This window comes from Macaca nemestrina, chromosome 16, assembly GCF_043159975.1.
Source record: "Macaca nemestrina isolate mMacNem1 chromosome 16, mMacNem.hap1, whole genome shotgun sequence".
NCBI lineage: Eukaryota > Metazoa > Chordata > Mammalia > Primates > Cercopithecidae > Macaca > Macaca nemestrina.
This window is the reverse complement of record NC_092140.1, coordinates 3039810-3064541: the sequence shown is the minus strand read 5'-3', so window position 1 is coordinate 3064541 and position 24732 is coordinate 3039810. Positions and strand designations below refer to the sequence as shown.

At 41.3% G+C, this 24732-nt stretch overlaps 1 long non-coding RNA gene across 1 annotated transcript; it reads left to right on the top strand.

The window, feature by feature from the left end:
• On the top strand, window positions 1-23580 carry LOC139359195 (uncharacterized). Its single transcript, XR_011615096.1, has 2 exons — window positions 1-92; window positions 22960-23580. It is a non-coding gene; the product is annotated as an uncharacterized lncRNA (long non-coding RNA).
• Window positions 23581-24732: the final 1152 nt, after the last annotated feature.

Here is a 24732-nt window from a genome sequence, read left to right as displayed (position 1 = left end):
ATCCTCCATAACAGCCATGCAAGTCTGTGCATGGACCAAGGAAAAGATACCAAGGGAGCCGGTAAAGTATTTCCTTGGTGGTCGGGACCAAGGTAAGAAAGCCATGAGGGGGTGGTGAAGTACTCCTTGGTTGGGGTGGCTTAGAGGTTAAAAAGAGAAGAGACATCCCCATTGTGGGAGGGGATTGAACCTCACAGAAACCTCCAGTAGTAGAAAAGGCAAGTCATTTCTGGTGGGGGAAATTGAACCTCACCCCAAAAGGCAAGAGATTTCCAGTGGGGAAAGTTGAGCCTCCCCCCAAAAGGCGAGAAATTTCCAGTAAGGGAAATTGAACCTTGAACTTTACCCCAAAACCATCAGGCTGCTTGGGGGAAATACCCCAAGCAAGACAGGGAGCAAGAGGGATAAAGATGGTAACAAAGATATCCCCCCAGATAGCCCCCTAGGTCTCATGCTAAAATACTGGAAGGATAATGAAAGGACTAAACATAGGAAAAAGCAACAAATGATAAAATGCTGTTTTATTTGGACTCAGGGACTCATCCTCAAACCCTCAATCTTCTGGCCAAAGTTTGGTTTGAATGAAGATGTAATGTGTCAGCTTCTAATCTGATATGTTAATGATAAAAGTTCAGTGTCTCAAGAAAAACTAGGCTATGCCCTTTGTTGGAGGCAAGGACCTGCCCTCCTTTTTCCCTTAAAAACAAATAGGGAAGAACCCAATCTAGCACACCAAAATGAAAAGTCAGAGGAGCCAGCTCTCATGCCTAAAGACTCCAGTGCATGGGATCCCCTAGACTATCTTCCTCCATTCAGTGTCCTCAGTCTTTTCCCTCAGACAGCCATTGCCACCTCAGATCCCTTTCCAAATTTCCCCTCTACTCATGCTATCCCTCCTCCTTATAACCCTGAATCTTGGGAATTACTGTCCCACCAGCCTGTTCCCTTCCAAATCTAAATTCCCCTGTCTAAAAGGACTCCAGTGTGAGGTAGAACAATGTAAAAAAGATATTCAGAATTTCCCATTTCCCTCTGTACCTAAGAGGTCAACCCTGACCCTCTTCCCTTTGAAAGAGATACCATAAGCGGGGGGAGGGCCATTAGCTTTGTAAATACTCCCTTAACCAGTTCAGAAGTCCAGAATTTTTAAAAGGAGCTTAAACCACTACTAGATGACCCTTATGGAGTGGCAGACCAAACCAACCAATACTTAGGACCTCAGTTATACACTTAGGTCGAGTTAATGTCCATCTTGGGCATCCTCTTTTCAGGGGAAGAAAGGACTATGATTTGTAGGGTTGCTATGGTAGTTTAGGAATGTGAGCACCCTCCTGGTGAAAAAACTTTCCTACCGCGGACCAGAAATTCCCTGCCCGAGACCCCTGGTGGGACAATAACAATGCAGGTCACCGGGAAAATATGCAGCATCTAAGGGAGATGATAATAAAAGGAATTTGGGAATCAGTACCCCGAACCCAAAATCTTTCTAAAGCATTTGATATACAACAGAAAAAGAATGAAGGGCCTATGAGATTCCTAGACAGACTGAGGGAGCAAATGAGGCAATATGCAGGCCTCAATTTGGGTGATCCGTTTGGGCAAGGAATGTTGAAGCTCCAATTTGTCACTAAAAGTTGGCCAGACATTTCAAAAAAGTTACAAAGGATAGACAATTGGAAAGACCGTCTGCTAAATGAGCTCCTCAGGGAAGCTCAGAAAGTATATGTGAAAAGGGATGAAGAAAAACAGAAACAAAAGACAAAACTTATGTTTTCCACCTTCCAACAGATGGCTCCAAACCCAGGTACTTCTAGACAGAGTTTCCAGGGAGCCAGAAACTATAAAGGGTCCGAATCCTCTTTTAAATGACCCCAGCCTCCATCTGGAGGATCGAGGTCCTCATCTGCCAGGCCCCCTAAAGAGTATGGGGGAGCAGGATTAAAGAATCCCAGAACTAAGAGGAAGGAAGGACAAGATAGGTGCTATAGCTGTGGAAGAACTGGCCACTTCAAGGGAGGATGTCCTGAGCTAAGAAAGGAGAAAGAAGCCCTTCCACTCATGTCTTCTGAGGAAGATAGTGAGGTCAGGGGCTGTCTCTTTTATCTTGAGTCCCACCAGGAGCCCTTGATAAATTTGGAGGTGGGACCTAAATATGAGCTTATCACCTTTTTAGTCGATTCAGGGGCTGCTGACTCCTCTGTTTGTTTCCCCCCGTCTAATGTTGTCTCTTCCTCAGAGGAACTTTTAGTTTCCAGGGTAAAAGGGGAAGGATTTAGAGCAAAAATTATAGAAAGCCCAGAAGTTAGATACCAGGATCATTCAGCTCATATTTAGTTATTGTTAATCCCTGAAGCAGGAACTAATTTACTGGGCAAGGGTTTAATGTTAATATTGGGCATGGGTCTACAAGTCAGCCCAAGAGGATTCCTCACTTCATGAAACCTACTCACCACTGCAGATGAAAAATGTATTAATCCTAATGTCTGGTCCAAAGAAGGAAACTGAGGGAAACTCCAAGTCCCTCTGATCCACATCATGCTAAAAACCCCAGGAGAAGTAACAAGAAGGAAGCAATATCCTATTCCCCTAGAAGGTAGGATGGGGTTGAAACCTATAATCAAAGACTTTATTAAGGACAGGCTTCTCAAGCCCTGTATGTCCCCATATAACACTCCAATACTGCCAGTCAAGAAAACAGATAGGTCATACCTACTAGTACAGGACCTTAGAGCTATCAACCAAATAGTCCAGACTACCCACCCCATTGTCCCCAGTCCTTATACCATTCTTAGCAAGATTCCATATAATCATCAATGGTTTACTGTAATAGATTTGAAGGATGCTTTTTGGGTGTGTCCCCTGGCTGAAAATAGCCGAGATATATTTACTTTTGAATAGGAGGATCTCCACTCAGGGCGGAAACAACAATATTGATGGACAGTCTTGCCCCAAGGGTTCACAGACTGCCCTGATCTTTTTGGTCAAATTTTAGACCAAGTACTTGAGTCAGCACTCCTAAAGCTACCCTACTGTCCACATTAACACAAAGGTGGAATGGCTTTTCTAGGGAGGGTAAGGCTAAAACAGGGGCAGTTATGAGCCTTTCCTTCAGCTCCTTGACTTGATCAACTTCCTCAGAAGTCCACAGGAGACGGACTAGAAAAAAGTTGTCATCCCAGAACAAATATGCCTTCTTCAGTACGTGGATAACATTCTTATACCTGGTGAAGGTACAGAGAAGGTAACTGACTTCTCTACACATATTCTTAACCATCTGCAGTTTGAGGGGCTATGAGTCTCAAAAAGAAAGCTTCAGTATGTAGAGCTCAAAGTTAAATATTTAGGCCACTTGATAAGTGTAGGCAAGCAAAGAATAGGGCCTAAATGAATTGAGGGAATCGTGTCCCTACCCTTGCCTCAAACTAACAAGAACTCAGGAAATTTTTAGGATTAGTCTGATACTGCCACTTGTGAATTGACTCATATGCACTACACAGTAAACTGTTATATCAAAAACTTGCCCAGGAGAAGCCTAACCGTCTCCTGTGGACTTCTGAGGAAGTTGATCAAGTCAAGGAGCTGAAGGAAAGGCTCATAACTGCCCCTGTTTTAGCCTTACCCTCCCTAGAAAAGCCATTCCACCTTTGTGTTAATGTGGACAGTAGGGTAGCTTTAGGAGTGCTGACTCAAGAACATGGAGGCCACTGGCAGCCTGTAGCCTTCCTATCAAAGGTCTTAGACCCAGTCACTTGTGGATGGCCTCAATGCATCCAGTCCATCGTGGCTACAGCAATACTAGTCCAGGAAAGCAGAAAGTTAATGTTTGGAGGCAAATTGACAGTAAGCATACCTCACCAAGCTAGAACTATCTTAAACCAGAGAGCAGGGAGATGGCTTACTGACTCAAGAATCTTAAAGTATGAGGCCATTCCGTTAGAAAAGGATGATTTAACATTGACCACTGATAATTCACTCAACCCACCAGGTTTCCTAACAGGGAATCCAAATCTAGGGAGGGAACACACATGTTTAGATTTAATTGATTACCATACAAAGGTTAGACCAGATCTAGGAGAAACCCCCTTCCTGATGGCATTTATTCATAGATGGTTCCTCCCGCGTGATTGAGGGAGAAAGACACAATGGGTATTCAGTGATTGATGGAGAAACTCTTGTGGAAATAGAATTGGAAGGCCGGGCGCGGTGGCTCACGCTTGTAATCCCAGCACTTTGGGAGGCTGAGATGGGTGGATCATGAGGTCAGGAGTTCTAGACCAGCCTGGCCAACACAGTGAAACCCCATCTCTACTAAAAAAATACAAAAATTAGCTGGGTGTGGTGGTGGGCGCCTGTAATCCCAGTTATTCAGGAGGCTGAGGCAGGAGAATCACTTGAACCCGGGAGGTGGAGGTTGCAGTGATCCGAGATTGTGCCACTGCACTCTAGCTTGGGTGACAGAGCTAAACTCGATCTCAAAAAATAAAAAATAAAAAAGAAATAGAATCAGGAAAATTGCCCAACAGTTGGTCTGCTCAAATGTGTGAGCTGTTTGCACTCAGTCAACCCTTAAAGTACTTGCAGAACCAGGAAGGAACCATCTATACAGATTCCAGGTATGCCTTTGGAGTGGCCTATACATTTGGGAAAATTTGGACTGAACGAGGTCTTATTAATAGTAAAGGTCAAGACCTCATTCACAAGGAGCTGATCACTCAAGTATTGAATAATCTTCAGTTGCCAGAAAAAATAGCTATTGTCCATGTTCCCGGACACCAGAAAAGCCTTTCTTTTGAAAGTCGAGGAAATAACCTAGCAGATCAGATAGCCAAGCAGGCTGCTGTGTCTTCCGAAATGCGTATTTTTCACTTAACTCCCTGCCTCCCTCCTCTTACCATAATCCCCATTTTCTCTTCCACTGAAAAAGAAAAACTAATAAAAATAGGTGCTAAAAAGAATTCAGAAGGAAAATGGGTACTGCCAGACCAGAGAGAAATGTTGAATAAACCCCTTATGAGGGAATTCTTACCCCAACTACATCAGAGGATCCATTGGGGGCCCCAGGCCATGTGTGATGCAGTTCTCAGAGTTTATGGTTGTATAGGGACTTTGTATGTCTAAGGGACAGAGATGGGGGAGAAATTAAAATGTGGACTGAGTGTTAGCTGCTATAAGGATTTTTGTTGATTTTGTTAGTGTGATTATGTCATTGTGGATACATAAAAACAGTGCTTTAATCTGTTAGCAAGAAAACATTTTACATGAAGTGATAAGACACCTGGGACAGTGCTAAAATATTCCTGATAACAACAAAAGTGTGTGTGTGTGTAGAAAAAGCAAGACGGAAAAACGTGCACAATTATTGAAACTGAAGGATGACTACGTGGTTGTTCATGGTATTCTTCCTTGACTTCCTGCAAGTTAGAACATTTCCATAAATTAACAAAAGGTTAAAATATATAATGTATGCATGGAGTTCTGAAATTATAAAGGGCTTCAAAAACAGAAAAACTTCTTAAATTCCTCCATTGCCCAAGGAATAAATGTCCAAGGGTAACAAATTCAGGGAGATAGGGAAGGATGGTGTCTTAGTCTGTTTGTTCTGCTATAACAAAATACCTGAGACTGGGTAATTTAAAAATGACATAAATTTATGTCACATAGTTCTGGAGGTTGGGAAGTCCAAGATCAAGCCACTGGCTTGTTTGGTGTCTTGCAAAGGCTGCTCTAAGCTTCCACGATGGCGCCTTGTTGATGAGTCCTCTGGAGGAGAGGAACCCTGTGTCCTCACATGGTGAAAGGCAAGAGAGCCAAATGCTGCACAAAGCCTCTTTCATAAGGGCCTTAATCCCATTCATGAGGAAGCACCCTTTTGACCAATCACCTCTTAAAACTCTCACCTCTTAATACTATCACTATCAGTTTCAATACCTGAATTTTTGAGGGGACACATTCAAACCACAGCAGAGAAGGACTCAAGGGAGAAAAGACTATCATCTACCTGATTCAGACCCATGGTTTTCTGTTTGCCCAACCATCTACTTGGGACTCTATCTGAATTCATTCTTATTGGTCAGGTCTTCACTTCCTGCCAGCAGCACAGCAGGAGGACAAAGCAGAGGGTCCTGTCTTCTTGGCTTACTGCCATGCTCCCTCCAGCTGAGGGAGAAGGACCTTATAGAAGTCTTCAGCTTCCCAGCCTTGGTCTCCAGGACAGTGTGGAATGTCAGGGCCTGTGACATTATGACCAGGAAGGTAGCTGCTGGCATCTTGCCTGGGGTGAGCAGAGTTTCCATCCAGTCTGTGACTGGGAAGGAGGGAGGAGGTTGGTAGTGGTCTTAAGGTAACAGATGCCCTCTCTCCCATTGCTTTTTATGGTGACTTCCTCCATCCTGAGGACCCTGAGGACTGAAGGGGTAGATACTAATTAGAACTCTAAGTGCCGGTGGCTAAAAGCCAACAAAATCTGCTCCCATGGAAAGAGGCATAGTGGAAGGATGCTGGAGAGGTCATTGAGTTACAGAGCAAGTGCCAGAACCAACAGATCCAGAGGGTCTAATCACCTCTTAAAGGCCCCTTGAGGAACAGAGCCTTGAAGAACAGAGGCCTATGGCCCCATGTCCCCTCCCACTCTCTCCCACCCTCAGAGTTCCATGGTGGTAAAGAACAGGAGACAGATGACCCAGGTTTCAGCATCCTTTCCCCCAAACCTTCTTTCCCAGCATCAGCCCCAATCTCTCTCTGGCAGTGAGACTTTCATCACAAGAGGAGAACATGGCTGCATTTCCATGTTATCATCCTCCCAGCTCGATCTCCTAGACTTTCTAGAGCTTTCTCCATCAGCAAATGACAAAACCCCAAAGGAGTCACTTTGGTTGGCTCCCCTGGATCCTATCACACCCCTGGACGGACTCCTATGTCCAGGGCTCACAGTGGGGCACCTGGTTTGAACTGGGCCAGCAGTGGGGTCCCGGGTGAACAGCCCTCAAATCTTAGCTCCGTGGTAGAGAGAGACAAAGAAGTGGTCCTGAACTTACAACAGTGCCTCCTGAGACCAGGTCAGGACGCTAAGGATGGCTTGACCATCAGGGATCTTTGACTCTATTTTTTAATTGCTGATATGGGGGTATGAAAAGACTTTCCCACTTTAAACATTATTTCTCACCTCGAAATTCTTGTTTGATTCAATTTCAATTAGCTAGGTTTTATGTTTTATTATTACGTTTTCATTTCCCTTAAAATGAGCTCATGGATATTATAATCTGTGACTTCATTGATGCTTGAGAGTTCAGGTCTATTGAGTTTTTATTCTAACAACTAAATGATTGGGAATGATACACTTGACTCAGGCTGTGTTTTCCTCAGAATTTCTTAAACATACTATTTTATTTTTTGGAGTGGTTTTAGGTTAACAGAAAAATTGATCAATATATTGTGTTTTGTTCATCTTTGGGCTTTTTGTAATATGTCAATTTTTCCATCCCATGAAGAGTTGAGAGGACTTTCCTCTGTCTTTTGTATTGTGTTTCCTCTGTGTTGTTGTTTTGGTTGGCCTTTTGCCTGGTATTATTTTTCTTTGATTGCTATTGTTTTAATAAGTTTGTGCTATTCCGTGTATTTCTTTTCACCTTGCTTGTATTTGGGCAGGTCTCTCAGATGTTATTATGATAAACAGTGAATGACTATTTGATCCCCTTCCAATCTTCTTTAAGTCATATTTGTTTTCTCCTCACATTCCCATACCCTGTTCTAAGCAAGAGTTTGAGGACTGGGTTGTGTAGGCTGCCTCATTTTCTATGGCCTAAAGAAATGGAGTTGAGGAAAGAGGGTGGAACAAAGAAGGTTCTGTAATAATGTCACATATTTTTGAATTTCTAAGTTCGTAGAACAAATCTCTGCTCCCGAAAAATGTGATAAGAAAAAATAGAGGGTTTCAAACCACTGGGAAGAGATGAGATCATTAGACTCTTCATCTTTATGTAACCAGACTCCTCAGTTAAACATCATTTTCAAAGCACATTTGCACTTGTTTTTGCTTACAAAAACATCCTGTAGATCCTTAATTTGGCACTGTAAATGTGACCAATTGTTTTAAAAACAGAAGTGATGCTGGCTATTATAATGTAAACTGTTTTCTAAATGAAGAACTTAAAGGAATGTAATTAGAGAAGCATAAACAGTGGTTAATATGCTGCTTCTTGAAAAGACATATTACAACTTACAATCTTTCTTTATAAGTGTATGTTGTTACTGTTTAATCAGGCGTGTGAATGTATTCAGCTGTTAAGCAATCCTATTAGCTGGGAAATTGCATTATTATTTGCTCGTCTGTTTATGTTATATTGTTGTTGGCACTCTAAGTTTCTCTTTTTTCTCCAAGTTTCTCTTACTCTGGTCTCTGTAATCTGTATAATTGTCTTTTTTTTTTTTTTTTTTTTTGAGACGGAGTCTCGCTCTGTCGCCCGGGCTGGAGTGCAGTGGCCGGATCTCAGCTCACTGCAAGCTCCGCCTCCCGGGTTTACGCCATTCTCCTGCCTCAGCCTCCTGAGTAGCTGGGACTACGGGCACCCGCCACCATGCCGGGCTATTTTTTTGTATTTTTTTAGTAGAGACGGGGTTTCACCGTGTTAGCCAGGATGGTCTCGATCTCCTGACCTCGTGATCCGCCCATCTCGGCCTCCCAAAGCGCTGGGATTACAGGCTTGAGCCACCACGCCCGGCCTAATTGTCTTTTTTAAGTTTTGTCTTTAGAAAATATTGAATACAGATACCGGGAGTGATTAACTGTGTCAGAATCTCAAAGTTCTAGTGCTTTTCAGATTAATCGTAGAGATATTATGCTGCTGTTTTAAAAGACAGAAGGACCTAGATCCATCATGGAGAGCCACAGTAGGGTTGTGGCCAATGGTCCTTCCTGCCCAGGAGAATCCACAAATGCTATCTAGGAAGACCTGCTATTGACCAGACCAAGGCCACTTCAGTGCATGACATCTTCTTGGACTCATCAACCTTGACCTCAGTGGTCAGAGATCTCTCTACTAGTAATTCTAAGTGTTAGCGACAAAAGTGAAGAGGGCAAAATTGGGAATGCTCTCCATTCTGGGAAAGCAACAGTGGAAGATTTGCCTGAGTAAGAAAATCTCCTAAAAGCTTTCTGTGTCCATCCAAACATTCATACATTCATACATGAAACATTCCTACATTCATACATACTTCCTTCCTTTGTTCATTCATTTATTTTCCTTGTTTTCTCATAGAATATGTTTTCTGAGATCAGGTTACCATGTTGCTGTTACAGGAAATCAGATTAATTTTAAATTTCTATATGCAATAAAAGAAAAGCCTTTGACATCTCCCTTTTATTCTCAACAGTAAGTTTAGAAGCTCAGTGATACGGTTTGGCTGTGTCCCCACCAAAATCTCATATTGAATTCCCACGCGTTGTGGGAGGGACTCAGTGGGAGGTAATTTAATTATGGGGGCAGGTCTTTCCCATGCTGTTCTTGTGGTAGTGAATAAGTCTCTTGAGGTCTGATGGTTTTATGAGGGGGAGTTTCCCTGCATGAGCTCTCTCTCCTTTTGCCTGTCACCAGCCATGTAAGACAGGACTTGCTCCTCCTTGCCTTCCACCATGATTGTGAGGCCTCTCCAGCCACGTGGAACTGTGAGTTCATTAAACCTCTTTTTCTGTATAAATTACCAAGTCTCTGGTATGTCTTTATCGGCAGTGTGAAAATGAACTCATACACTCAGTATTAAAACAAGTTACGTGCAGTTGCAGAACTCTAAGAAAGCCGTGACTTACCCAGACAAATCAGTACTGGTGTGTTAACTGAACTCAGTTTGATTTTTCTGGGCTTTGTTTTGTATTGGCCTCTTCTTGTTAAATACAAATAAGAAATTCAATAAAAATGTTAACAAATAGTTTTGACAAAACCGAATATAATACACAAAACATATTGTGATGCAGCTTAAAATTTAAAAAGAAAAAAGAGATTTAAGTACTAATTAAGTGCTAAGAGAACAATCATCAGAACTAGATACAAAACATCTAATATCTTTCGAGAAACATTACTTATGTTACCCAATTCTTCCTTATACATCTTACTGGCTAATTGAGAAAGCAATGCATTAAAATCACATTGAAATGAATTAATATGGTAACTGGAGGCAACGAGAGGTAACTGAGACATAATTGCAAATGCAGAATTTTTTTCAATTTGAAATTGAACATTTAACAACCGATTTGGAATTTTCTATTTTTGAAAATCCGGTAGCTCTTGGAGTGAATAGACCAAGTGACTCCATTTTAATAGGTCTCATCATTAATCTCTGCTTATAAAATTTGCTTCTTTGCCTTTGTGTACCTGAGACTGAAATGCAGGCTGTTCCGGAGTCTCCAGGTAGTCCAGGAGTTCAATGCAAACTTGTCTTACACAAAGAAGTCTGTAAAAATAATCTGGTTGCTATGGTTTCAATGTCCTCTCCAAAACTCATGTTACAGTTTAATTGTCATTGTGATGGTATTAAGAGATGGGACCTCTAAGAGTTAATTAGGCTCTGCCTTCATGAATAAGTTAATGCCATTATCAAAGGAGTAAGTTTGTTATCGCGAGAATTCAGCCCCTTTCTCTCTCTGTCTTGCACCCTGCCTCGCCATGTGATGCCTTCTGCCGTGTTAGGATGTAGCAAGAAGGCCCTGACCACCTGTGGCCCCAGTCTTGGACCTTCCAGCCTGCAGGACCTTGACAGAAACAAATCTCTCTTCTGTATAAATTACCTAGTCCATAGTGTTCTATTATAGCAGCAAAAACAGACTAAGACACTGGCCTTTTACTTTTGATTTTCTTTCTATTGATTTTTACCAGGTACATCTAATTTCAGCTCTTGGAGATGGCTGACATGGTCATTGAACTGAAGCTTTGCGGTGAAGAAACTATTAAGCAAATGGGGAGGAAGACCCATACAACTTCACTTTACTGAGGAGCAAAGAACTAATTTTATTCCAAAATCAAACTCATGCCAAAAACAGGCCAATGCAGTCATTTAGGGATAAAGAACCTGGAGTTTCAGGCATGAGGGGAAAGGTATTGAAGGGTCCAGAACATGCTGCTCCACAAAAAACCCTCTTTGGCATAAGGATTGTTTTGAGCTGAGGGCAACTGAGAATCAACAGATGCAGGAAAAATTCTCTACCCTTTCTTTTGTGCCTAAAAGCAATGCATAAACTTATCTTTGTGAAAACGACATGAATTTTTCCCTCTCCTGAACCAGGATGAAGAGAGCTACCCTTGTCACCACAGATGGAGAGCCAGCACCAAGATGTGTCAGTATAAAAAGACCTTACTAAAATAACCCTTACTTTCATTAGTTCCCTGATATATTTGCTAATCACTTCCCCACAAGTCATCACCCCTTGAAGCCTAAAACCCCTCTCCTTTGTCTAGTCTCTTATTTGAAATGCATTGCCTTTTGTTAAAATGGTATGTAATCTCTTAAGTCTAACTGCTTCTTTTTTTTTATTTTTTACTTCTTTTTTTGTGAAGCCCTTGTGCACACAAAATTCAAAAGATTAATACTATTTCTATGCCTTTTCTCCTGTTAATCTGACTTTTGTCAGTTGTGTTCACAGGTTCCAGCCACTGAACAAAAGAGGGTGGAGAAAATGTTTTCCGACCCTACAGTGCACACTGTATCTGTGTTTGTGTAGCATACACCTCTGTATGACAATTTCCCTTGTTGTTTGCCACAGGACACATGAGCTGCAACTGTGAATCGGGAAATAGAACTTTACTCACTTTTGTGGAGCAACTGGGGAATGAAACAACCTTGCATGCCCCTCTGAGGAGTACGCCGTGAGAGCTCAGAGACTACTATTATTGGCTGAGCATTGATGTCAAAATCTTGATTGATGTCCAAATGCTTCTAGTCTCATCCTAGACTCGCGAGGTGTGATCTCCATAGGTCTGTTCCCATCCCCTTCCCCCCCATCACGCCCATTTTCTGCATGCTGGGCAGTGTGCTCTGCTTTATTGATCACCTTAACCCAGCTGTGTGCACTCTTCCACTTGTCCTGAACACAGCACACCCAGGTAGCCTTCTTCTTCAGTGATGTCTGGGTCGTGTGTTGGTATTGTGCACACTCTCATTTTGACTATTTGAACTCTTATAACACATTGTTTAACACATGTGAAAACGTAAGACAAACTTTCAGGTTTCAGTTATTTAACGATAAACCACTATATAAATGTTCATATCTATTCAATATAATATTAAGATAAGCACTTCAAATTCTCAATTAAATATCTTAATCTTGCTTCATCTGTAAAGTCATAACTTTATTAGTTAAAATGCTTATTTGGATAATTTCAGAATTTCACAAAGGTATCAAAAATTGTACAAAGATTTTCTAAATACTCTTCACTTACATTCCCGAAATATTCCTACATTAGCATTCCCTCTCTCTCTCCTCTCCTCTCTTCTCCGTCCTCTCTCTCTCAGTACAATTACTGAACCTGACACTTAGGATCTGAGTTTAGGTAGAGCTTTGGAAAGTTCAAGATCCCTCATCATTTTATCTGGAAATGGCTTTTGCTCAGGTGACACCTTTGACTTCAACAGCTATGTTTGCCTCACTAGTTTCACTTGTGGGATTTTTCAAAAATGCATCATGATTGATAGAGTTAAAATTAATCTTTCTTGACATAAAGCATATTGTGTTCTTTGCCATGGGCCTGCTATGTTTAGTATTGCAATGCCAGTGGGTTTATACCACCTACCAGTTTATCTTGTTATAACTCATCTGACTGCTTTATCTCTGTGAAGTAGCTGTTTAGAGCTTAGGTTCTGAAGTCAGATGATTTGAGTCTGACTCCTGGCTTTAGTTCCTGAATCCTGGACAAATACCTTCACCTCCCTGGGCCTTCCCTTCCGCATCTTCCAGATGTGCCTATGGTAATGCTTATCTCATAGGATTTTGTGTATGTGTGAAGATTGAGTCAGACAAATAGGAAGTGTTCAGTATGTTGTCCATTGTAACATTAATCTAAAAAGAACATTGGATAAAATTTGAGTACCTTCTGTTTCTAAAATGTCTATAGCCTTTCTCTTATTTATTTGCAATTTTCTGCTCTTTGAGTTTCTGATAGGCTCTACATTTCTAAGCTTTTATTTAGTCTTGATTAATTTTAGTGAATTTTTTCTTCAATTTACTCAAAATAATGTATTTACCGTAGGAAGTTAGTAGTTAAAGATAATTGTATGTTTGATCTTTACATAATTAAAACTTGAGAATTTTATCTTTTCAGTTCCTATGTAGGTTAGTTGTTCCTCAATATGGCTAATGTGGGTGGTATCTTGGATTGAAATATCTTATTTCCTCAAGTGTACAATCCATTTTAAATAGCAATTTGTGTGGTTGGTAACCATTCACTTGATAGAAACGTTAGGTCTGAATCTGTCTCTCCAAAATTCATGTGTTGGAACTTAATTTCCAGTGGGGTAGTGTATTAACTCATTTTCATACTGCTATAAGGAAATACCCAAGACTGGGTAATTTATAAAGAAAATGAAGTTTAATGGACTCACAGTTCCACATAGCTGGGGAGGCCTCACAATCATTGTGGAATGTGAAGGAGGAGCAAAGGCACATCTTACATGGTGGCAGGCAAGTGAGCATGTGGAGGGGAACTGCCCTTTATAAACCATCAGATCTGAAGGCCCCTTAGGGGCCTTGCAGGAGTTTTAATGTGGACTGATGTAGGCATGAGGATTCTCAGAGCCCCATGGTATGTTTGCCGTGCAGTGAAACTTGAGGACCACAGCCTACCCAACCTCTGATTCTCTGCAGCACCCCCAGGGTCAGGTGGGGACCTGCAAAGTTTGTTCTAAAATTGAGGTGACGAGAGGGGGCTGAGTTCAGAGTGCTATCTCCTTCCACTCCACCTCCACACACTCATCTCCCCTCCACACTCACACTCCTCTGTGCAGTAGTGCAGGCTCCAAGAAATTCACTTGGAAAGAACTCTGCTTAACTTTGCTCTATCTAGTGTTTCCAAACTTAATATCAAATCAGTGCTGTGGTAATATGTGGGCTTATTTTATTAACACATTAAATAAGGATTAGTGGCTATTTCAAAACACCTGCAACAGCTTAACATGTGAAATATGTGGTTTCTGTTGGTGACAGATATGGGTACCGTAGTTTGTCAGTTGCATTTATAATTAAAGGAAGAGCTAAATTTCAAATAAAAATTACCAAAAATAAACATGAGTTTACTTTTTATCCCAAATTCCTGCCAATCCCACCTTCCTGCTCCCTGCCACACTCTCTGTCCATGGGCCCTGGTTAAGGGAAGCCCAAGTGGGAACAGTACCCAGGGCTTTTTTTTGACCTGGGCTTTTGCAAACACAAGGGATGCATGAATTGGGCATAGTGCTGGTGTGAGAGCTGCACTTTTTGTAGTGACCTGAAACCTGAATTCACCTCGACCTCCAGTTCCTCCTGCCTGGAAGTTGGCGAATGCCCGTTGGATCCACTGGAAGGGATGCATCTCCTCTTGGTTGTCTCTGTCTAGAGCTGTTCCTTAGGGACTTCCTTGCATTGGGCTCCTGCCAGTCTCAGGGACTTCTCGGTATCTCTGTTGACGGCCCAGCAGAGCTCACTCCACTTGTGAAGGCTTTCTCCTGTCGTCCTTCCAGAAGCTCTTTGAATACCGACCATGGCTGAGCACTGCACTGCCTCCCTGCCCAGTTCCCTTTGGGCGTGGCTGATTTTCAACCTCAATATGAAAGAGAAACTTTCAGACGGCATCCGGGCTTTGCTATTTCTGGTGTGGTGTCAGTAAAAGCTGCCTCGGTCTAGCATCTGCAATTTTACTTTTCAATATAAAAAAAGATATGAACTGTTAGTGCAATAGTGCAGAGAATGATATCCAACTTTTATTTTATGTATATATTTTATTTGTGTCTCATAATGGGGTTCAGGACACGATAACCCAAAGCATGGCACTTTGACATTTGAGAAAACAGCAGAAGCAGAAAGGTCTCTCTCCTCTTCCTCTGCCCTTCTACCCTGAAGCGGGTCATGAGACCCTCATTCAAGAAGTACATACCCTATAACCAAAGAAAAGAAACATTCTTATCTCTGAAGACACAGAGACACAGAGAATAATCTGAACACACTGGCCTTGCTAAGCCATCCCATGCCTCCCAGGTTACTACCATTAGATCACGCTCCCAAGAAAGCCATAATTCCCCAAGACTGTCCACTCTTCATCAAACCTACCATAAAAAACACGTTTCCCTGTTTCTTTGGGTCTTTATTTCTGAAGACTCCCACGTCACTTACAAATTATATTAAATATGCTTGCACGCTTTCTTCTTGTTATTCTGTCTTATAAGAGCCTCAGGCATAAACCTAGCAAAGAGTGAGAAAATATATATATTTTTATTCCCTACATTTGTATTTACGTTGAAATGCAAAGCCAGGCAAAAATAGAGGGCTATACAAATTCAGCATTATTCTAAATTATTAATTTGGAAAGTACTTTCAAAATCTGGGGGAAAAATTCTAATTACTTTTGGAAGAAAAGGCAGTATTATGTAAGAAAACCACATTTTCTCTCATGTATTACTAAACTAACTACAGAAGTCATATCCTTATGCCTTTTTGTAGCTAACATTGTTTCTGAACCCTACGAACTGATGGAAGCAAACAGATCAAGCTAATTCAGTGTTAAGTAAATAGGAGGGTGGTGAGATTTTAAGACAAAGTTACCAGAGCAAGAAAGGATCAGTGCTTCAAACAGGGGTAAAAAAAGTAGGGGAAAGGTAGAATTAAGCACTCTTGCTTTCAAGTTAGAAAATGTTTACATTTGTCTCTAGTGTTTACTTAACTGCTCTCATACCCTAAAAAATTGACATCCTTGAATTTGAAGATCAGTGAACTATAAATAACGCATTTACTGCTTTTTGGAATATCTCTGTGGATTCATTCAGCACTCTCACTATTTATTCATTCATCTATTTATGTATTTATTTAGCTATGGAGTCTCACTCTGTCGCCCAGGCTAGAGTGCAGTGGCACGATCTCGGCTCATTGCAATCTCCACCTCCCGTGTTCAAGCGATTCTCTTGCCTCAGCCTCCCGAGTAGCTGAGACTATGGGCATGTGCCACCATGCCCAGCTAATTTTTGTATTTTTGGTAGAGGCGGCATTTCACCATATTGGCCAGGCTGGTCTGGAACTCCTGACCTCGTGATCCACCCACCTCGGCCTCCTAAAGTGCTTGGATTACAGGTATGAGCCACTGAGCCCGGCTACTCTTGCTATTTTATTTCTTCTATTGTTTTGCTAAGAATTTTAAAAATTTAAATGTTTACCATATAAAATATCTTACTTCCTTGACATTTTTATACGATACATCTTAGAATATTATAATTTTTAAGTTTATCTTGTAAATTATCCTTTGTTATACAGAGAATCTGACCAACTCACCCATTCCCCTGGTCCAGTTGCCATTTTATTTTCTCTAGGAGATTTCTCTTTGAAGAAATCTCTTGGTAGCTGCCTGTATGATTGGCAAATTGAAGTTGGAATTTTTTATGGTCTGTATTAATGGATCTGATTCTTAGAGATTAATTCCCTTCCTAAGAAAAGTACCCTCTTCATTTCTGCTTTTTGCGAGGGGTCGTTGGCATTTGTTCAACAGTTAATGAGAAATTATTACATAATTATATTTAACTTTTTTCTCAGTTCTTTCTGTGTTTGATATAATGATGAAAAAGAAACTTGAATGGAAAACGCATCAATAAAATAAAAGCATATTGCAATTATATTCTGACCTTGGCTTTTCCTTCTATAACTATATATTTCTCACAGGTTAATTATGGTCTAAAGCATACCGAGCTCCTCATGTATGCTGCTGGAGTGACTGTATGTTGCCTTGCCCTTAGATGAAGCAATGCTTTCATAACCTCTGAAGATACCTGAATGGTCTGAGGTTCTAATGGTTTACATTTTCTTATTGTTCATATGGATAAAAATATGGCTGCATTCCAACTGTCAAGATACATTTGTATGTCGCCTGTAAAACTAGCTCTTCTGTTTAAAGAGCAGATAAAAAGCATATATGCAATTAGTCTAACCTGTTCAGTGGCAAATTACAGAGCAATGATTGTGGTAGGATAATCTTTCAGATTATTCATTCTGAGTTTAAAAATGTTTTGGCTTCTAACAGAAATCTTTTAATTATATGCTAAAATGGTGATAGCCTCATTACAGTAGTTTGTTTATTCCTCAAAGCATTTATTAGTTTACTTCTTTAAAATTTAAAAGTGACTATAAACCTAGGAAGTAAACATTTTTTAAAAGATCAATTAATGATTTAATAATTTGAATTGTTCTCTAAAGATTAGACATGGCAATTGAAAATAAATGTAGAAATCTCTTCCCTATGGTCATCAAAATTTTGACATGTATTCATATGCCTACTTATAAAGGAGCTTGACAGTACATAATTGATACCATCTAGCCTTTATTTACAGCAATCAAACATAAGACCTTGACATCATTAACATGCCCTGTGTGCGTGTGTGCACATACTCACATATACATACACTCATATATACACACCCACACATATAACACACATACACGCACATACATATACACACAGACACATAAACACACGTATACTCTTCACAACCTTTCTAGGTGAATCCCCCAATCTCAAATGGCCTCCCTCCATACACCCTCTTCGTTTGTATTATCTCTAGCTTGCCTTTGCTGTTTTTCATTGCCCAGGAGTGCCAAATGCATCCAATTTCATCTTCATTTGTTTATGGGCTTGTCTATCTCCCCACTGGAACAGTGCCCAGGGGGATAGTGGCTGTTTCTGAATTGTTCACTGCTGTATCCTCAGTACCTAGATCAATGCATGGCTCATGATAGGTGCTAAGAATTTGTTCAGTGAATAAGTGACTGTTCCCATTTGGACTTAGGCTTGTGCAGGGGAAAGAACAGACTGCTTTTCCTCTGCTCTTACCCCACAATCAACACAGAAGACTTCTATGGCCAAATGTGTGCGTTTTTCCCCCCATATACCAAGCAATCAATCTGTTCCACAGCAGATGCCAGCTGGGAGTCCTCCAGCCCAGTCAGTGCTGAGTCTACCGGAGATAGCGTCAGACCCCACGGAGTGAAGGCTCAGTCCCGCAACACTGCCCCCACTTCCGGTGCCAATTGCAAGCCCCAGGTTGTTTCACCTGTCTTCTGACTGACCGGCTATAAATCAGGGATCCCACGGCCTCCTCTTTGGGTTAATTTGCTAGTGCTGCTCATGGAACTCAGGAAAACTCTTATGTTTGCTAGTTTATTACAAAGGATGTTACAAAGACTACAGTTGAAGAGGTGCACAGGACAGGGCGTGGGAGAGGGGCGTGCCACCCTCTAGGCACCTCCACGTGTTCAGCTGTTTAGGAAAATCTCTCAAACCCTGTTCTTCCTCTCCTCTCACATCTCAGCAGCCATCACCGCAGAAGCCTTCTGTGACCTAATGTGGCAGGGTTGGTTTCCTCACATGGTAAGCAGTGGACGCCAGCTGGGCGCCCTCTAATTCGGTTCTAACACTATCTGCTTGGAGGTAACCTTAGGTCTCACAGGTTGAGGCTCAGTCCCCAAGACGGCCCACCTCAGACACCAGTGGCAAGTCCAGGCTCTGAAACTTCTGACTGACTGGCTATAAATTGGGGATCCCAGAACCCTCTTCGGGTTCAGTTTGTTGGAGCGGCACACAGAACTCAGGAAAACACCAACTTGTGTTTACCAGTTTATTGTACAGGATATTACAAGGATACATCCATCAAGGATACAGATAATGAGATGCAGAGTGAGGAATCGGGGAGGACACAGAGCTTCCACGCCCTCCATGGGCATCACACTCCAGGACTCTCCCCAGGCTCAGCCATCTAGAAGCTCTCTGAACCCTGTCCTCGTGGGTTTTTATGGCAGCTTCATTATGTAGGCATGATTGATTAAACTATTGGCCATTGATGATCAACATAACCTCCAGCTTCTTCCCCTCCCTGGAGATTACGAGGTGGGACTGAAAGTCCTAGCCCTGTAATTATGCCTTTGTCTTTCTGGTGGCCAACCATACCCTGAAGCTATCAGTAAACATCAGCAAACAAAAAGACAGCACTCTGAAGTTTCCAAGGATTTTAGGAGTTGTAGGCCAGGAAAACTGGCAAAGACCAACTATATGTATTTCATAATATCATAGCTTCCTTCTCCGAATTTCTGTAAGACTTTAGCTTCACATGTGAAAATAAGTAATTCAAAATCTAAGCTACTGAAACTTTGAAATATTTTGAGCCCTAAGGAAATGTGATTATGGGATCTGAGTCATGCAAACAGGCAGCTGTAATGTAGGCAGCTGTAATCTTTATTTCTCTGATTATAGATTAGCCTTCTTCCTTACCTACAGTGTTTTGTAAAATGCTGCAAATGACTAAAGAGTGACAAGAAAGACCCCGTCCCTCTTCACTACAGATCTTTGTTATAGATTAACATCCTTCTTACCTTTCTCATACAAAGACTTTGGCTATCACATTGCTTAAAATAAAATGTTAAATATACATTTTTAAATTGGAAACAAAAACTAACCGTAAAGAAAAGAAAATGTGTCACATGGAGAAAAAAGCAAACTGTACTGATTAAATTTTTGCAACTAATAAACCAGCCTTGCACAGAAAATGTTATAATCCTACTAAACTTCTTTGTTTTCTGCCTAATGAGAAATAAAAACTAAAGTCCTAAGCCTCCCACGTGACTAAACGGACCCCCTCTTAGCCAAGAGGACCCTGGAGAAATCTTTAAAAAAAAAAACAGCTCTCAGCCATGACAGTACAGGAGGTCAGATGGGCCTCATGATGGACCCTCCTTTGCTAACTGCCATTAGACTTTCTTTTCCTAAGGTTTAAACAAAAACCAGCCCTCTTGAAAGACTCACTTGACTGCTGATTTCAACCAACCACCTGACACTACCCCGGTCTGGTGGACAGAACTGATCAACACTCCTTCCTGATAAGAGACCACCAACCATGGAGTGGTTCTGATCAGTTTAAAGAGGTTGCACAATGAGGGCCTTCAGGTCGTCTGCTTTACCTTTTGATGTATAGGATCTAATTATAATAATACATTTAAGTGATAAGTCTCTACCCCAAAGTGAACGTGGGACACATGTTACTTATATGTTACTCTACTACACATGCCTATGCCTCCCCTTTGTAAATATTCAGAGCTCCTCTTATAACCTGTAGAATATGTATACCTAGTCAATCTGTTCAACATAAGATCCTGTATTATCCTTCCCTCCCTTGAAGTGTCTGCTTCCTGCTTCTGAAAGAGGCTATGCTTCCCAGCCTACAGGATGCCCAGCCTACAGGCTGCAACCCTTTATGAGAAATAAAGCTCTCCTTTCCAAATTTATGAACCTCACGATTCTTCAAATAACACTATATATAAAAGCAAAACAACTTTCAAGTTCTAAGTGCTGACCCCATTTCTCTGGTGTCTTTGTCTTCCAGATGGTCATTCCCAGCTTTTCACCTGAATAAGCTTTTTAAACTGGATTCTGATCATTTCTATTATTTCAGGCTGACACACATAATTCATCACCTCCTTCATCTTACTGCATTCATTCATTCATTTACCATGTCTTCCGGTGAGCTCCCTGAGAACAGGTTCTGTGGTAGGTAAATTTGTGTTCCCTCTGGCACTCAACTCAGAAACTTGACACTGAAAGGTGCTTAAACATATTATTGAAGGAATGCTATTCAAGTCCTGTTTCCTAAGAACATTTCAGTAAAGTCGATTCTGTACAAATGTACATCTACGGACATGTATAGATATTTGCTTGATTATAGCTAGGAGCCAGTATTTTCATTGAAGATTTGTTCTTATAGCACATGTTCTCATAAAACCAAGTCTGGACACGATCAGTGTCTGTCCTTGTTACAGTTGGAGAAAACTCTTTGCTGCCACAATTTCCTAAATGCTGGTCTTGTTGCACAAGCATGAAAGGGTTTCCTTTGCCACATCCTCACTTCGCACTTCTCAGAGTCAGGTTCTCTGTGTCCCAGGTGCTTAAATCATTTTAGGCTAAAGGAAAATGATAATGAAGACAAACATTCTCCCTCTCATTCACTGCCTCTCTCTTTTGGTGGTTTCTATCTTAACGGATTGATATGGTTTGGCTCTGTGTCCCCACTCAAATCTCAGGTTGAATTATATTTCCCAATGCTGGGGGAAGGACATAGTGGGAGGTGATTCGATCATGGGGGCGAATTTCCCCCATGCTGTTCTCATGATAGTGAGTGAGTTCACACCAGAGCTGATGGTTAAAATTGTGTGGCACATCCCCATTCACTGTCTGTCCCTCTCTCCTGCCACAGTGTAAAGCGATGGTTTCAATTAAGTGGAATGAAATAATATTTACTAACTACTTCCCCTTCGCCTTTTGCGATGATCGTAAGTTTCCTGAGGTCTCCCAGGCATGCTTCCTGTTAGGCCTGTGGAACTGTGGGTCAATTAAACCTCTTTTCTTCATGCATTACCCAGGCTCAGTAGTTCTTATAGCTGTGTGAGAACAGACTAATACATAGATCTTAATCCTGGAGATAGACTTTTCCACATTGTCTTTTTTGGGACAGCACTGGAATAAAAATTTTCAGATTTACATGAGCCAAGAGAAGACAGCAATGCTCTGAATTGTCTTTGGGGAAACAATGGGGAAGACAAAGTCTGTGGAACCCTGTAGCTCACCCCATAAGCTGCTGGCCTGCTGTAAAGACATGGAGGGTGTTAACTGGTTATATGACAAAATACATTTTGATAAATTTGATAGAATTTTATGTCTTGTGCTGTTTTCTAGGATGCACATGGGGAAGACGGACATTTTTGTAATTTTAAGTCCTGTAGGATGATGCACCGTGTAGCTAAAGGTGGTGGTTGTTGTGATCCCATGTTATGGTCCTAGATTTCCAGGTGGTAATTTAAGTGTAGAGTAACATAATGGTGCCAGTCATTCATTTTATGTTGTGTGCTTTTTCCACTCATACCACAAAGGCAATGTTAAATAATTACAGAGAATTGATTATGAGGCCAAGAAAATGAAAGCCTACTTTTGAGTGATGCTTTAATACAACTTTAGAGTTAAATGTGAAGGCAGGTAGACTTATAGATTCATTCAGAGCACAAGGCCCTGTTACTCCTAAAATCACTGAGTTAATGATCTCAACTTGGGAAGATGGATTTGCTGTTAAAGGTCATGCAAAGAGTGAGGCTAGTGAATATTAGTGATTCTAGGAAAGCGATTCTCAAATATTTCATTAAGTTGCAGCTAACAAAATTGTTAAGGAGAGACCTGAGTAGACAGACTCCTGAATGTCAGGAAGGCAGCTGCAGCCTCACGCCCAACAGTGTTGAACCTTAAGGTCATGGCTGGGAATGTAGACCTGTCCAATGTTCTCGATTTGTCTTCCAGTGAGGGATCTAGGACTAAATCCTCTTTCATGAGTCATGTGAAAGATGAAATGTGTGGCACTGAGTTCTGCAATCAAAATAAAAAGAATAGAATGTTCTAACATCTGTTACTTTGCTTATTCTTGTGGAACTTAAGAACAACGTGAAAAAGCTATTTGTTAGTTTCAAATAAAATGTATTCATCGCTAATTTATCCTTGTAAAAGGGCACCTGTTCCTAATGCAGGTGCACTGGCCGTGTGCACTCCAGGGTCCCAGCAGCTCTCGCACCCTGGACACCCTCCGTAGTGGGTGTTTACTAAGGACCTGTTGATCTGGAAAGACAAACCCAACTCAAAGGTGATAAAGGGTGGAGGGAATACCTTTGTGGGTCGTTCTTTTCTGCAACAATATTTCACTCCTTTTGCTTCTTTTCAGGGTATCGTGCAGCAGTTTTTGGTGTTACTGAAGAGCAGCTCTGACTCAGTCTTCGGTTTCTTAGCTTCAGGCTAGACTCTAACGAGCATTAGAAGGCCAGGGAGCCCAGGCTCCGCGTGTCTCTGGGTACCAGGGGGCGGCGCAGCTCCCACACGTGAAGCTCGCGGTCCTCGCAGGGAGCTGCCGATGATGTTCGTTGCACCGCTAGACACGAAATTCCCATCGACGTCCTCCAGGACCTGCACCCTGCGGGTGTCCTGCCCTTCCGCCCACGAGTGCGCCATGTTTCAGCGGAGCGGCCTGCGGGAGAAGCCACGCGTGTTTCTCACGTCGGAGTCGAATGCATTTGTAAATCACTAAGCCAAGTAGGCTGGCTGCCCTGTTCACATTTGTCTCTAAAAGTCTTCATCGCTAAAAGATACCACAATTTGCTGAGGCTTCTGAATCTTAAGTGCTCCTTGTTATAACTTATATTTGTCACTTTAAAATAACAGTTTGTTCAGCAAAAATTAGGGCAAGGGTATATTTATAAAGTGATAATGTCATTGCTATTATTTAGTATCCTCTTCAGAAACCTTTTTTTGCAATATTATTAAATTAAACTGAAATACATAGAAAATATAGGGAGCATTTTATTATCTTGGTATTCAAGGTTGTAAAGTGTGAAAATTTTTGTATCTTACATATATCTATTCTTTTCTCTCTCCTTTCAAGGTTTACACTTACATATTTAATTTACTATTCTAGATAACTTCTAAAATAGTACAGAACAGGAGTAGGAGTGTTGTGGAACAAAAACATCCTTAAACTTAAATTTCTTGACACCACCAGCTGAAGCAGTGTGGCAACAGGAATGACTGGAAAGTTAACAAATTATTTTATTTTTAAAATTTTGATGAGCATTAGAAAGAAATCGATTTGGATAATGAAGGTTTCTTTTTTCTTCAACTAATGTCTCCTTGTAAATATTTATATACTATTGACCAGATGTTGGGGAGAACTGTGTCTGTAAAAAGTCAGGTCGTATCAGTTTGTCTTTATTATGCTGTAGAAGTGAAAACTTAGAAAATTGAAAGCAATTATCTTTCAGAGCATTGGCTGTTTTTTTGAATAGTCTATTAAGTGACAGTTCATTTGCCAGGGGGGTGGGGATTGACAGGATTTGATTTTATGTAGTACAGCATATGAATTATTTAATCATAATTAGAAACCAATAAATTAGATTTTGTGCGACTTTCGGTGTAGAAACAAAGGCAATGCCACCACTCAGGCCTCAGGAGCGGTGCTTCAGTTATCTGAATCCGCCTCTGACTCCTTTAGGTGTGGATTCCCTTTAAAACTAAGGGGCCATCAGGAATCCTGGCCATGCAGAAATGATTCCACGGCAAAGGCCAGAAATTCTTAGGATAAAAACAATTTAACGTTAGTTTTAAAATTCATAAAATCAGAAATTTGAAACAGGTTTCTCCACTGCAAGTTTTCCTAGAAATTATGGCTTATTGTGTGTGTCCAAGAGAAAAGTTCCAAGGTTATTGACCATGCAGCCAGTTTTTATTTTATTCTACTCAGAGAGTTGTTCCAGGGATTAATCCTCGGTAGAAACCAACCTACCAAAGGCCTCCCCCCGATTTTAGGGATTACGACTCCATTGGAGTGTAGGAGTCACCAAGACCTAGGTCAGATTTGTGGACTATGGAAGGCTTCCGGGAGGTGCGGCCCTGGGGGGTGCCTGCGGGTCTGGAGGGTGGGAGCTGGGAAGGGGTGAGGCCTCTG